This window comes from Lipotes vexillifer, unplaced genomic scaffold (assembly GCF_000442215.2).
Source record: "Lipotes vexillifer unplaced genomic scaffold, Lipotes_vexillifer_v1.1 scaffold1192, whole genome shotgun sequence".
NCBI classification, from domain to species: Eukaryota; Metazoa; Chordata; class Mammalia; order Artiodactyla; family Lipotidae; genus Lipotes; species Lipotes vexillifer.
In genome coordinates this window covers 695,766-709,479 of record NW_006778701.1, presented here as the reverse complement: position 1 = coordinate 709,479, position 13,714 = coordinate 695,766, and positions in this window count along the sequence as shown.

Genomic DNA, 13,714 nt, shown 5'->3' with positions numbered 1-13,714 from the left:
CACTCTTTCTACTTCTTGACTTATTTTCTTGTTGACTCTGCCCCCATAAATCTGACTAGTAAGATTCATTTGACATTCCTTAGTAGATCATTACTTTGTACACTAATAAACACTTGTATTATCAAAGATCAGTGGTGATATTTTTAGGAAGTGAACAACTTTGTTTTAGCATGTTTTGAATGTACAGAACAGATGGGAGAAAACTAAATGTTTCTATTTATAAAACTTCCATTAAGGAGATAAAACAACAGAGAAATAAACTGCTACTTGATACATATGGTTGCAGTAACATGTAACTATACAAATATATTGTGCACAGGTGACACTTCATATATTCCACAAATATTTTCCTTGCTGTATTAGTATGAAAATGATTCAGTATATTAATTTGATTTTTCAGTAATTAGTAATTTTAGCTTGAACTGAAGATTATGCAGAAGGAACAAGCTTATCACAAGGGATCATCATCAGTATGAGCCACATCTGGTTCAAAGACAATTCATTGAACAGTTCATGAAACTTCAAAGAAAATTCATTCTTTGACAATGCTTAGGCTCTATTAGTCCCTTGAAAGAAAAATACAAAGTTGTGTACTTAAAATATATATATATATTTTATATTATATATTTACATGTAAATATAAGTAAAGCAATAATGTTAACTATAAATGACCACATAACAGAAAGTGTACAAATACTAATATTTCAATATATTTCTATGAAAAAGAAAATATATAAAAAACTGATTAATGTACTAAGCATATACAGTTTACTATTTTACTAAAATATCTTGAGCATAGCCTTTTCATGATGTTTAAATATGACACTTTAAAGTGAGTGAAGTGCCCTATTATCCCAATTTTACTATTCTTTCAACTCTGTAATTAAACATGAGCTACACATAATTAATTTTTTCTAAGATCAGAACCCAAGTTAAGTTACCAATAGAAAGATTATACAAACAGATTCTCAAGCTCTGTCTTAAAAATGTCAAGAATCACTTTTAAACATTCTGCAAGGAGAAAGGCACTAAAATAAAGGCTGTAGGATTTTTATTTTCTATTTACATTTTTTAGTGAATAGAAAAAAGTTGACTATTGAATATATAAAATTTCTTATATATTTTATGAAAAAATACAGGCCTCCTTAAATTCTGTTAGAGTTAGATGTGTTTTCTTAATGAATAAAACATATAACAGATACTCCAAATTTATTGATTTTCCCCTTTTAGATGTGTTTATTAAATAAAAGCTTTGGTGACTAGGAATTTAGAATCCGGTTACTCTTCTTCAGTATTTTTTAAACAGTAATGTTTTACATTTAGGGACATTTAAGGAAAAACTTATTTTGGTATAAGTTAAAATATATATTCCCAAATATATTGAATTAAAAAGTTTGATTAATTGATATTTAAATTATATGAGCTGCACCATTTTGCTGCTTATACACATTTTATTTGTTTATTTTAGTGATAACCTAATATGATAGTGTAAGGGATGAAAAACTCATAAATTTTTTCTAACAGTAGAATCATTTTAAAAACATTTATTTATGGCAAAAACATGACTTGAAATATGTTATTTAATTTTATTTGCATCAAACATATAATTAAGCAGCACTGATTTAATTATAATTAGAAAAAGACATATTTTTGGTTTTAATTTGTTTTGTTTAATTTTCTGTGATCAAAATGAGCTTAAACATAAACATATTTTATGAATTGGCAAACTGTATCTTGAAATACCAAAATGATTTATCAAAAGTGATGTGACCATTATGTCATATTTTTATCATATGAGACTTCCATGGGTTTCTTCCTTAAACTTCCTTATTTCTATTATCCTTCATAAATTCAAGTATTTCTTTAAAAAATATTTAAATACTTATATTTAAGGTGTACAGTATTGTGATCAGTACAACAAGCAGTCAAGTGTCTGGTCTTTTCTTAGGCATGTCTAAAGTTCCAGTACAACAGATACATACATTGTATTTCATTAAATCTGAGATACCATTAATTATAGAATGCACTGTTACAATATGACTAAAAAGAAAAATAATTTAACCATGATGTAGTACTTCTTACTCCTGATTTTATTTTATTCTTATCAAAAAGCTGTTTTGTCTAATTGATTTAGACAGACATTTTTTATCAGAACGTATTCTTGTGCATATGTTAAATCAAACACATGACAAGCAATGCCAACTAAGACATTCCTGCCATCAGGCCAACAGCAAGTATAAAATATATAATAGTTTAAAGATATTAACTTGAGGAAGTACAGAAAATGACCCAACATACTTAAGCAGAAGAGGAAGAGATGGGGAATCACTGAGTGCAAGTCAAAATTAGACCTACTCAAATTTTCACTTCCAAAACCAACATTGATATTATTGTGTGAAAATTACTTCCCTCTATTTAAAATAATATTGCCATGACTATATGTGAATATAAAATATAATTTTTGGTACTCTTAATAAAGTTATAAAAATATGTGGAATATTTGTTTTTCTTTTTCTGACTTACTCCACTCTGTATGACAGACTCTAGGTCTGTCCACATATCTATAAATGACCCAATTATTGTATATTAACGCATATATGTGGAATCTAGAAAAAATGGTAGAGATGAACCTATTCTCAGGAATAGGAATAGGGCAGGAATAGGGATGTAGATGGAGAAAACAGACATGTGGACACAGGGGAAGGGGGGGAGGAACTGAGAGATTAGGATTGACATATTTACACTACCATGTATAAAATAGATAGCTTGTAGGAACCTGCTGCATAGCACAGGAAGCTCAGTTTAGTGCTGATGACCTAGATGGATGAAATGGGAGTGGGGTTGGAGGGAGGCCCAAGAGGGAGGGGATATATGTACACATATAGCTGATTCACTTCATTGTACAACAGAAATGAACACAACATTGTAAAGAACTATACTCCAATAAAAAATATATGGAATACATACCTACATACATATTCCATATATTTCTCCAATTATTATTAACAACAGTAATAAATACCATAGAAAAATGTTGAAATTAAACAGTTAACTCAGGGAATTGAAATATACTATGAAATAGCATTGCTCTATGAAGGAACTCATTTACATTTCCCTAACTATATATCGGCTACAGTGTCAATAGTGATTTTATTTAATTATCATTTAATATACTCAAGATTTTATGAACTTTGCAGATGACATGATCTTATACATAGAAAACCCTAAAGACACTACCAAAAATACTGTTAAAACTACTAAATGAACTCAGTAAAGTTGCAAGATACAAAATCAGCACTGAAAAATCAGTTTCATTTCTATACCCTAACAATGAATTATCAAAAAAATTTAGAAAACAATCTTATTTAACAATAGGAAAAAAAGAATAAAATACTTAGAATTTAATATAACCAAGGAGGTAAAATCTCTGTGATCTAAATACTATAGAACATTGATGAAAGAAATAGAAGATATATAAATGGAAAGACATCCCATGTTTGTGTACTGGAAGATTAATATTATTAAAATATCCATTTTCCCCAAACAATCTATAGATTCAGTGCAATCCTTGTCAAAATTCCAAAGGCACTTTTCAGAGATAGAAAAAGCAATCTTAAAATATGTATTGAACTACAAAAGACCCTGAATAGCTAAAATATTCTTGAGCAAGAGCAAAGCTGGAGGCATCACACTTCCTATATAACAAAGCTAAAGTAATCAAAAGCATATAGTACTGGCGTTTAAAAAAGCCATCTAGACTACTGGAACAGAACAGAGAGCCTAGAAATATGAATGGTCAATAGGGACATGAAAAGATGTTCAACATCACTAATCATAAGGGAAATACAAATCAGAACCACAATGAGATTATTTCCTAACATCTGTTAGAATGGCTATTATATGTCAAACAATACAAACAGTAACAAGAGTTGGTGAGAATGTGGAGAAAAGGAAACACTTGTGCACTGTTGGTAGGAATACGAATTGGAACAGCCATTGTGGAAAACTATTTAGCCGTATCTTATAAAGATGAGCACTTTTATTCCCTAAAACAATATCAGTTCCATTTCCAGCTATATGCCCAACATAAATAAGTACGTACATCTTAACAGTACAAGCACAGTAATATTCATATCCGCATTCTTAATAGTAGCCCCAAATTGGAAATAATCCAAATGTCTGTCAGCAAGATAATTTATAAATATGTTATATACTACCTTACAATGAACAATGGTTGATCAACTGCGGGATAAAACAATTATGGATGATTTCCATAAAGTTAAGAAAAAAATGGAAACAGTACTATGTGTTTCCACTTATAGGAATTTCAAAAATAAACAAAACTAATCTTTGATAATGGAGGTCAAAAGTGTAGTTATCATTGGATGTGGTTATCAACCCATTACAAAGGCCCAAGGAAGTTTGCTGGGGTTTTGGAAATATCCCATATAAACCTGAATGATACTTTCTTACAATATTTATAAATATTAATTGGAATCACACTTAGGTGCATGCATTTTGCTGAATTTGATTTATACCTCAATACATAGAGAAGAAACTAAACAAAATAAACAAAATAAATGTCAGATGCAGAATAATATTTTATTATTTTTATGATACTATCAAAGTGAGAGTTCAAAGTAATGTATTAAGTTCAGAGAAGACTATATTTTTAAGAAAGAGGGAAAAAGATTATTGTACTCAATTTTAAAGAAATGGTATTAATTTAAATATCAGGCATCAAATCCTACACAAATACAATACTCCTGAAGAAGTTGACAAAAAATATTGTATAACTGTATAAATTGAGCACTATAGATAAAGTTGTTTAAATTATATTTTGCTTAGGAGTAGTAAATATATCTCATTTAAGTAGTTGTTTAGAGAAACAGCCCACAACAGACATAGTTAAGACATAAGTTTATGTAATTTATAATCTACTTTTGAAACCGAAGTGGAGACTTGTGGAAAATACCATAGAGAAAGTGGAAATACCATTAGAGAAAGAACGATTCATAAAAGTGGAAATACCATAGAGAAAGAACGATTACTACTTCTTTTATTTTTAACAAATGTTTTCAATATATTTCAGAAACTATTTTTCACATTTCACTTGAAAATATCTTAATTTCTCCTGTTAACAATTTTTAACAGCTTTATTGAGATATACAAAGAACTACACATATTTAACATGTGGAATCTGATGAGTTTGGATATATGCAAACACCTGTAATACCATCAGCACGATCAAGGGAATAGATATATCCAACACTGCACACTGCCCAGCAGCTCACAACCTCCATCCCCCTGCCCCAGCCCAGCCATAGTTCCTGATATTTTATAAAAAATTTTTCTCTTTTACGAGAATTAACAGGTACTAATAAAGTTTCTAAACACTGGAAATAGGTATTATCAGAAACTGAAAGGAATTCTTCACATGAAAACTCATGTGATAAAAATGTAAGAAAGAATATTGATTAGCCATATTTTAAATATTTTAATTATTTTTACCTATGTTAAACGTTCCAAGCTCAGTTTCATTTAGAATATGGTAATCTTAGTGTTTTCTCTGTTACCACGACCATAGCACAAAACTAATTTAATAAAAATATACATTATTTTTTTATTCTTTATATGTTATTCATTGCATTTATTATTTACAGTCATACAAAATTAAAATTAAAGCAATACAGAAAACAAAGCAATTAATTGAATTACAGTATTGCGCAAATACAGTTGGAGGTAAAAATTCAGACATCAATTCGGTATTTCCATAATAAAGGTTTTATTGATATTACCTTAACAGTATATATCAGGTCAAGGCTCTGTTCATGTGCTCCATGGAACTATAACATAAAAACTTTCATTCAACATTCATTGATTATGTATTAAGTATTTACTATGTGCCAGGCACTGTTCTAGACATTGGGGAAACTGAAGTGAAGAAAAACTTTCTGCCTTCATGAAACTAAAATTGAGAGCTGGATAATAAACAAATATACACAAAGTAAATAAGTGATATTAGTATAAAAATACATTTGGCACAGAATGATCTGGAGTAGGAAACATAGTTTTTTAAAAAATTTACTCTTTATACAATATCTATACACACTGAGAGCTCAGTTCTGAAGGGATAAAACAAAAGCCATATGACTAGTGAGGAACATTTCAGTTTGAATGAACAGTGATTTCTTAAAAGTTCTGACGTGGGAGAGGGAAGTCCAGTTTTGGCTAAAGTGAGGAAAGTGAACAATGGTAGTTACCTATAATGGCTTGAGAAATTTAACTTTATTTTCTGGTTATTAAAACTCTACCTTATAAAGTAAAGCAATATTTTTAATGGTAAATTTTTCAATTTTCAAATAATATGGGTAAGATAAACAAAACTTTTCTTCAAACTATTATTACTAAAATTTGTCAATGAAATGTTTCCATTTTTTAAATCTAGAATTCTTCAATGATGTTGATCCACTTTGCCCCAATAAATACATTAACATTCTTTTTTTAAAAATAAATTTATTTATTTATTTATTTTTGGCTGCATTGAGACTTCGTTGCTGCGCGTGGGCTTTCTCTCATTGCGGTAAGTGGGAGCTGCTCTTCGTTGTGGTGCGTGGGCTTCTCATTGCAGTGGCTTCTCCGTTTCATTCCGGAGCACGGGCTCTAGGTGCGTGGGCTTCAGTAGTTGTGGCATGCAGGCTCAATAGCTGTGGCGCACAGGCTTATTGCTCAGTGGCATGTGGGATGTTCCCTGACCAGGGATGGAACCCGTGACCCTTGCATTGGCAGGCGGATTCTTAACCACTGCGCCATCAGGAATGTCAATATTTTTATCTTGAGGGACTATTTTTTCAAGAATAAGTTCACACATCAATCCCATCACAGTGAAGGGAAAGAAGTATAGAGTTAGAGGAAGACTAGGAAAGATATTTTATGTTACCAAGATATGAATACTGACACCTCATTTTAAAAAACAAGGCTGACTGAAAGCCCACAACACATAAATTACTTCATTTAATAAATCAGGAAGTCCTTTATTCCTACACATTATGAAAATCAAATATTTATTCACATTATTTTATTTTTCATCATTCATGTTAATGAGATGACCTGCCGAAACTAGAAATACATTGTATCCTACTTCCTGTATGATTGGATTATTTCTTTCATTAATGAATGGCTTGAATTACAGAATATTTCAAAATAATTTGACTGTCTTAACTAAAGTTATTTCTACTTAAATTATCACATAGATTATACAATAATGTCTGTATTTTAATCACCTCTTTGTTTCCTTATTAATTTATTATACTCATGAAAATCCAAAACACCTTTAATTCCTAAAAGATAAGCCAGAATAATCTTTACAAAGAAATTATGTTAAAGAATAATGTGTCCTAATAAAACAGTCAATTGCAACTCAGTGATTCACTCTTATGATCACTTATTGGCTGAGAAGTTGTCAGGAAATAGCAAAGAGCTAACTTCAAAAGACAACGATGTTACTTCACTGTAACACACTGAAACCTCATTCTGAACCATCTCTCATGATATGCTATACTATTTACTAGTTTATACATATATATAATGTTTCATTAAAACAATTAATTATGCATGTTGAAATAGCTGTCTATGCATCATTTTGAGGATCAATAATTGAAAATAACTGATTGCAGCTATTGTACATTTTCCCAAATTAATTATCATTTTAAAAAAATTTTATTCGGAGCTTAGAAATAAAATAGACTTGCAAATACTAATCATTGGAAAGCCCTCTGGAAACTGTAAAGCACGTAATATGTTCCTGTCATTCAGAAGAGCCTAACAAGCAATTTTATAAAGAGGCTTTCCACAGATGAATTTGCCTTATTTCCCCATTCCTAGGATCATTTATTACTATAGTGAAAATTAAGTTAGTGTGATATCTGGTAAAATGTCAAAAATTATTACAAAGCCACAGTAATTATGGGAGCGCAGCATTGCAAAGGAAGAGATAAATTAATCAATGGACCAAAATTCAAAACCCTGACATACATGAAAACTTGACATGTTAAGAGACATGAAGTGAAAAATTAATGGCGAATAATGCATTTGAAGAATCCATATTAGAAAAAAAGTGATTAGACCCTCTACCTTACACCACACAAAACAGTTAACAGTTAATGACCTAAATGTAAAAGTCAAAACAATAAGGGTCTAAAATAATAATACAGGGCATAATGGGAAGGGTAATTTTATTTAATAAAAAGCTCTAAAATACAGAAATGGATGGAAAAATTCAACTGTACTAAGATTACAAACTTTATTCATAGAAGTACCTAAAAGAGAATAAAAAGAGAAACAACAGAGGGCAGAAGACATTCCAATTCATATAAGCATTAAAGTACTTATATCCCAAATACATAAAGATATCTTACAAAATAATAGGAACAATGGAAAAAAAGTATTCAAGAGACATTTCAAAAAGTAGAAATCCAATGGGCAAGAAACATTAAAAAATTCTTTAACTTACCTAGGGATGTATAATACAAAAATGTGACATTGTTTTATTATATTTCCACCAGTTTTACAAAATGTAAAATGGGTGAACAGCTTTGTGGATCAAAGGTAATTCTCATATCCAGAATTGGGGTAGGGGAGGATTGTATTTAAAAACAGAAAACAACTCAAGTATCTAACTAAATAAGAATGGACAACATATTTGAGATATCAAATAGGAAAAAATAATAATTCTGTTCACTTAAAGTCCAAAAATAGACAAGTGAAAATACATTGTTTAGGGATGCATATGAAAATAATAAAAGTACTTTTTTTAAAAAAAAAGCAAGAAAAATGACTACCACTAAGTCAGGATATGACCTGTGATGGATGGACAGAGATGGCGATAGAATATTTGGGATATAAAGTGCATCAGGATTGATGTATTTTTATTTCTGATCTATGCTGGGCTAAGAAGGTTTAATTATGTAATCAGAATTTTATTCACACAGGGATTTATCTTATATATTTAACCTGTACACACACACACACACACACATGCACATTTCTGTTTCTACATAATTTCACAATTAAAAATTTTAAGAGAAATAAAAGAGAGCAAAAGTAAGGGGTAGTGAGATAGCAGAAGATAAAATGGAGACTATAGGTATCAATAATTTATTTGGGAACATATTCTTTAAAGGAAGAAAATAAATTATGCAGGACCTAAAGGGTAGTAGGTTGAAGAAAACATGGTTTTAGGTTCATGGGAAAGATCTGATAGTAAGGGGAAAGCATTGATAGACTGAAGTCCTTATGTAGGCAAGAAGAAATTGCATATGGTCCCCTTCTGATAAGTCATTGCTACTATCATGGGCAGTTCACCCATAATAATACTAGTAAAAGCAGCATATAAAGACACAGATATGGGGAAATATACAGCTCATGTCTGGGGAGATAATATTATAAGCACTTTAAAATTCCCCATTTTCAATTTTGAATGGTTCTAGGAGCCCCCGTGGATACCAAAATCCATGAATGTTCAAGTCCCTTATATAAATTGGTGTAGTATTTGCAATTAACCTACATAATCCTCCCAGATACTTTAAATCATCTCTAGTTTACTTATAATATCTAATACAATGTAAATGCTATATAGTTTCTGGCATACGGCAAATACAGGTTTTGCTTTTCAGAATTTTCTGTAATTTTTTTGGAATATTTTCTATCCATGATTACTAGAGTCCACAGATGTAGAAACTCTGGATATGGACGGCCAATGATATATTAAAATATATTAACCTTAAAACTGTATAAACTATCAGTAGTTTAAAAAATCGTACTGAAAATAAACTTGAAAGAAACTATAGGAAACCTATGAAACAAAGAACACACACACACACACACACACACACACACACACACACTACAAATCCTTTATCAGATATGTGATTTGCCAATATCTTTTTCTCGTGTGTGCATGTCCATTTTTTTCACAAGGTCTCTCACAGAACAAGGCAAACGGTTTTGTCTTTGATAAAGTCTAATTTATCAAGCTCCCCACTACCTGTGGGTGGTAATTTTAGTGTTGCATCTGAAAATTCATCACCATACTACCATACGGAAAACCTAAGGTCAAGTAGATGAATGCATATGGGGCTTTTGGGAAGTTTTATGTTTGATTATGTTGAGGGTCCTTTTGTTTTGCTTTATTTATGAGAAAACAATATTTCTCCATCAATATACTGTCAAAACTATGTTGACTATACGGTGTGGATGTATTTCTGACGTCTCTATTCTGTTCCATTGATACACATGTCTATGCTTTTGCTAATACCACACAATCTTATTACTGGAGCATTATATTAATGCGTTGAAATTGGATAATGTGAATCCTACGACTATGTTCTTCCATTTAAGAATCATTTAGGTTATTCTAATTATTTTGCCATTTCATATACATTTTTAAATTACCTTGCCAATTTTTATTTACTCTGAAGAAAAGATTGAGGACCTATGACATATTAAAAATATTGTCTTCCAATCTATGAACATTGTTTCTCCATTTATTTAGATTTTTAATTGCTTTTATCAATGTTTTGCATATAGATTCTACACATATTTTGTTAGAATTATATCTAAGCACTTCATTACTTGGTAATACCATAAATGATATATTACATAGATATTTCTATTCATGTTATATATGTATATGTATATGTATACCCATATATATCTGTATTTTAATGTCTCCATATAGGAAAAAATTGACTTTTGTATGTTGATATTTTATCCAGCAACCTTGCTAAATTCACTTATTAATTGCAGGAGCTTGTTTGTAGATGTTAAAACTTTTTTTTTTTAAATAGGCAATCGTCATCTGTGAATTAAAAATAATTTTATTTCTTCTTTGCCAATATGTATGCCTTTTATTTATTTTTCTTGTGCTATTTCACTGGATAGAATTTCCAGGACAATACTGAATAGGAATGCTGAGAAAGGACATTCTTGCCTTCTTCTCCATATTAAAGAGAAAGCATTTGATCTCTCTCCATGGTGTTAGCTGTAGTTTGACTGAAGACCTCTTTTATTAGGTTACTACAATTTCCTCTATAGCTAGTTTTCAGAAAATTTTTAGTATGGATAAAGTTGATTTTTTTTCAGATATTTCCTGCGTCTATTGAGATTATCATATGTTTTCTTATTTAGCATATATATATATATATATATATATATATATATAATGAATTACATTGATTTATGAGTGATAACGAGAATTTCATTCTTAGGATGAACCCCATTTGTTCGTGATTTAATACCCATTTTAAATATTGCTGGATTTGATTTGCTACTACATCATGAGAATTTTTACATCTACATTCCTGAAGAATGTTGGTTTATAGCTTTCTTTTCTTGTATTTTTCTTCTGTTTTCTATTTTCTGGAATACACTGCTTGGAATGGTCATTATTTCTCCTTAAAAACTTGGTAGAGTGCATCAGTAAAATCGTCTGGGCCTGCATGCATTTCCTTTGTTTAGAGAGGGAGGATGTGGGAGTTTGGAAGTTTTAAACTACAGGTTCAATCACCTTAATGGTTATAAGATTATTTCAGTTATCTATTTCTCCTTGAGTGATTTTGTAGCTGTGTGTTTCAAGAAATTGGTCCTTTTCATCTAAGTTGTCAATTTTATAGACAATGAGTTGTCCACAGAATTTCCTTTTCCTTATTACTTTTTTAAGATACATGGGATTGATAGTGAGGCCACCTTTTCCATTCCTGATATTGGTAATATGGGTCATCTCTTTTTGCTTTTTTCCCCTTATTAGACTGTCTAGAGGTTGTGAAATTTTATTTATCTTTTCCAAGAATCAGTTTTTGGTTTCCTTCATTTTCTATTTTTTTAATTAATTGTATTGGCTTGTATTTATTCTTTATTGTTTTCCTCCTGTTTCTTTGGGTTAATTGTTCTTCTTTCTCTAGTTTATAAGACGGAAGCTTAGGTTACTGGTTTTAGATTTGTTTCTTTTTTTTTTAAATAAAAACACGTAGTTCTACAAATTTCCAAGTATTATTTTAATAAGTTTTAATATAATTTATTTTATTTTTTATTATATACATTTTTTCTAAATTTCCCTTGAGGCTTCCTCTTTGATACAAGTGTTATTTAATTTTATTTTTAATTTCCCAATATTTGGAAATTTTCAAGGTATTTACTATCATTTGGGAACTATTAAAAGGGAACCTCATTAGAAATGTGAACATATAACAGGCACTTGGATTTCAGAAACTTAATAGTAATCCACGATGATCTTTACATTTATATATATTAGAAATCTGTGATTGTTCTGAGGCAAGAATTTGAATTGTAATGTAAGATCACTGTACAGAAATTATTTAGCTAGTGAGAGTCTAGCAGACTGTCAAACTCTACATCTTATCTTGATTTTGTTGTTTAGAAGAAGTCACATTTTCCATTGATATTTACAAAAACAGTGTTTGTAAATCCACTCCAATTAACAGTCAGTGATCTACTGTGGTGAAATCAGAATCAATCCCAACTGTATAAATTGCTTAATAATTAGGGAAATAATAAATTTCCGATAGTAACACAAAAAATTTTAAGAAAATACAGGGAAAATATAGCCTAACTGGTTTGGAAGGAGGAAAAAAATACATCAGAAAAAGCCTGACATTTTATTATCGAAAAAAAATGTACCTGAAAAAGGATTGAGATAGAAAATAAAAAGCAGGTTCCTAAATTTGCCTGTTTTTATAGGGAAAGGAGAAGTGTTAGTGAAGGAAAGAAAACAAGAAAAATAATGTCTTCTGTCCTCTTATTGTGATTAGAGATGGAGAGAAGAAAGACCTCATAAGACATCACATAAGGCAGATAAGGTAGTGAGGTTTGCAAAGCATGTGTCTCAGAATCACCTGAGGGCCTGTTAAAAATGCTGAGTTCTGGGTCTTAGTCCAAGTCTACTGAATCAGATCCTCTGGGATATTTGGCCTAAAATCTGCATTTTAAGATTTTAAATGTGTGTTTTATATGCACATTAAGTTTGAGTAGCAGTAGTTTAGGCAGAAATTTGTCAGAGAAACCATTTTGTGAAGAAAGACTGGGCTGCCTTTCGAGAGATTTTTTTGGTGGGGACCTGACTATTAATTCAATTGGGATGAACCCTAGGGACATATTTGGAGTTATTTAAATCCTGCAAAGTAAGGAGTTTGATGGGTGCTGCAGATCAGTACATGGGTTTAATTTACTTTGGATACTATCAGGAGAAGAAAGAAAAGAACTAATAGGAAAACTTTGGGTATGTTCTTCAAATGAGCTGAGTTGAAGTAATGTTCTTTTTTCTTTGGAATAAGATAGAGGTTAGAGGAATTGTTTTGTTCTGCTTACAAACTTACTGTAATAAACTAAGAATATCCATAAAAATAATACATTGGTCTTTGGATTTAATTAAGCAATATGAATAAGAACTTTTACTGAGGCAAGGAGGGTGCAACAAGATATGAAATATGGGCTAAGATAATCTCTTTACAACTTTGGAAACTTCAGTTCAAACCCCCAGGACTGTCAGTCCAGCCCAGGGCCCCTCTTTAGTTACTTTTTTTTTCCCCACCAGCCCAAGGATGATTTAATGCCCTAAATGGGCATTGCTACCCAATTTCCCACCAGATTCCTCTGTAGCACAGTATGATGTGGAAAGAGCAACTGTACTTCCAACCCT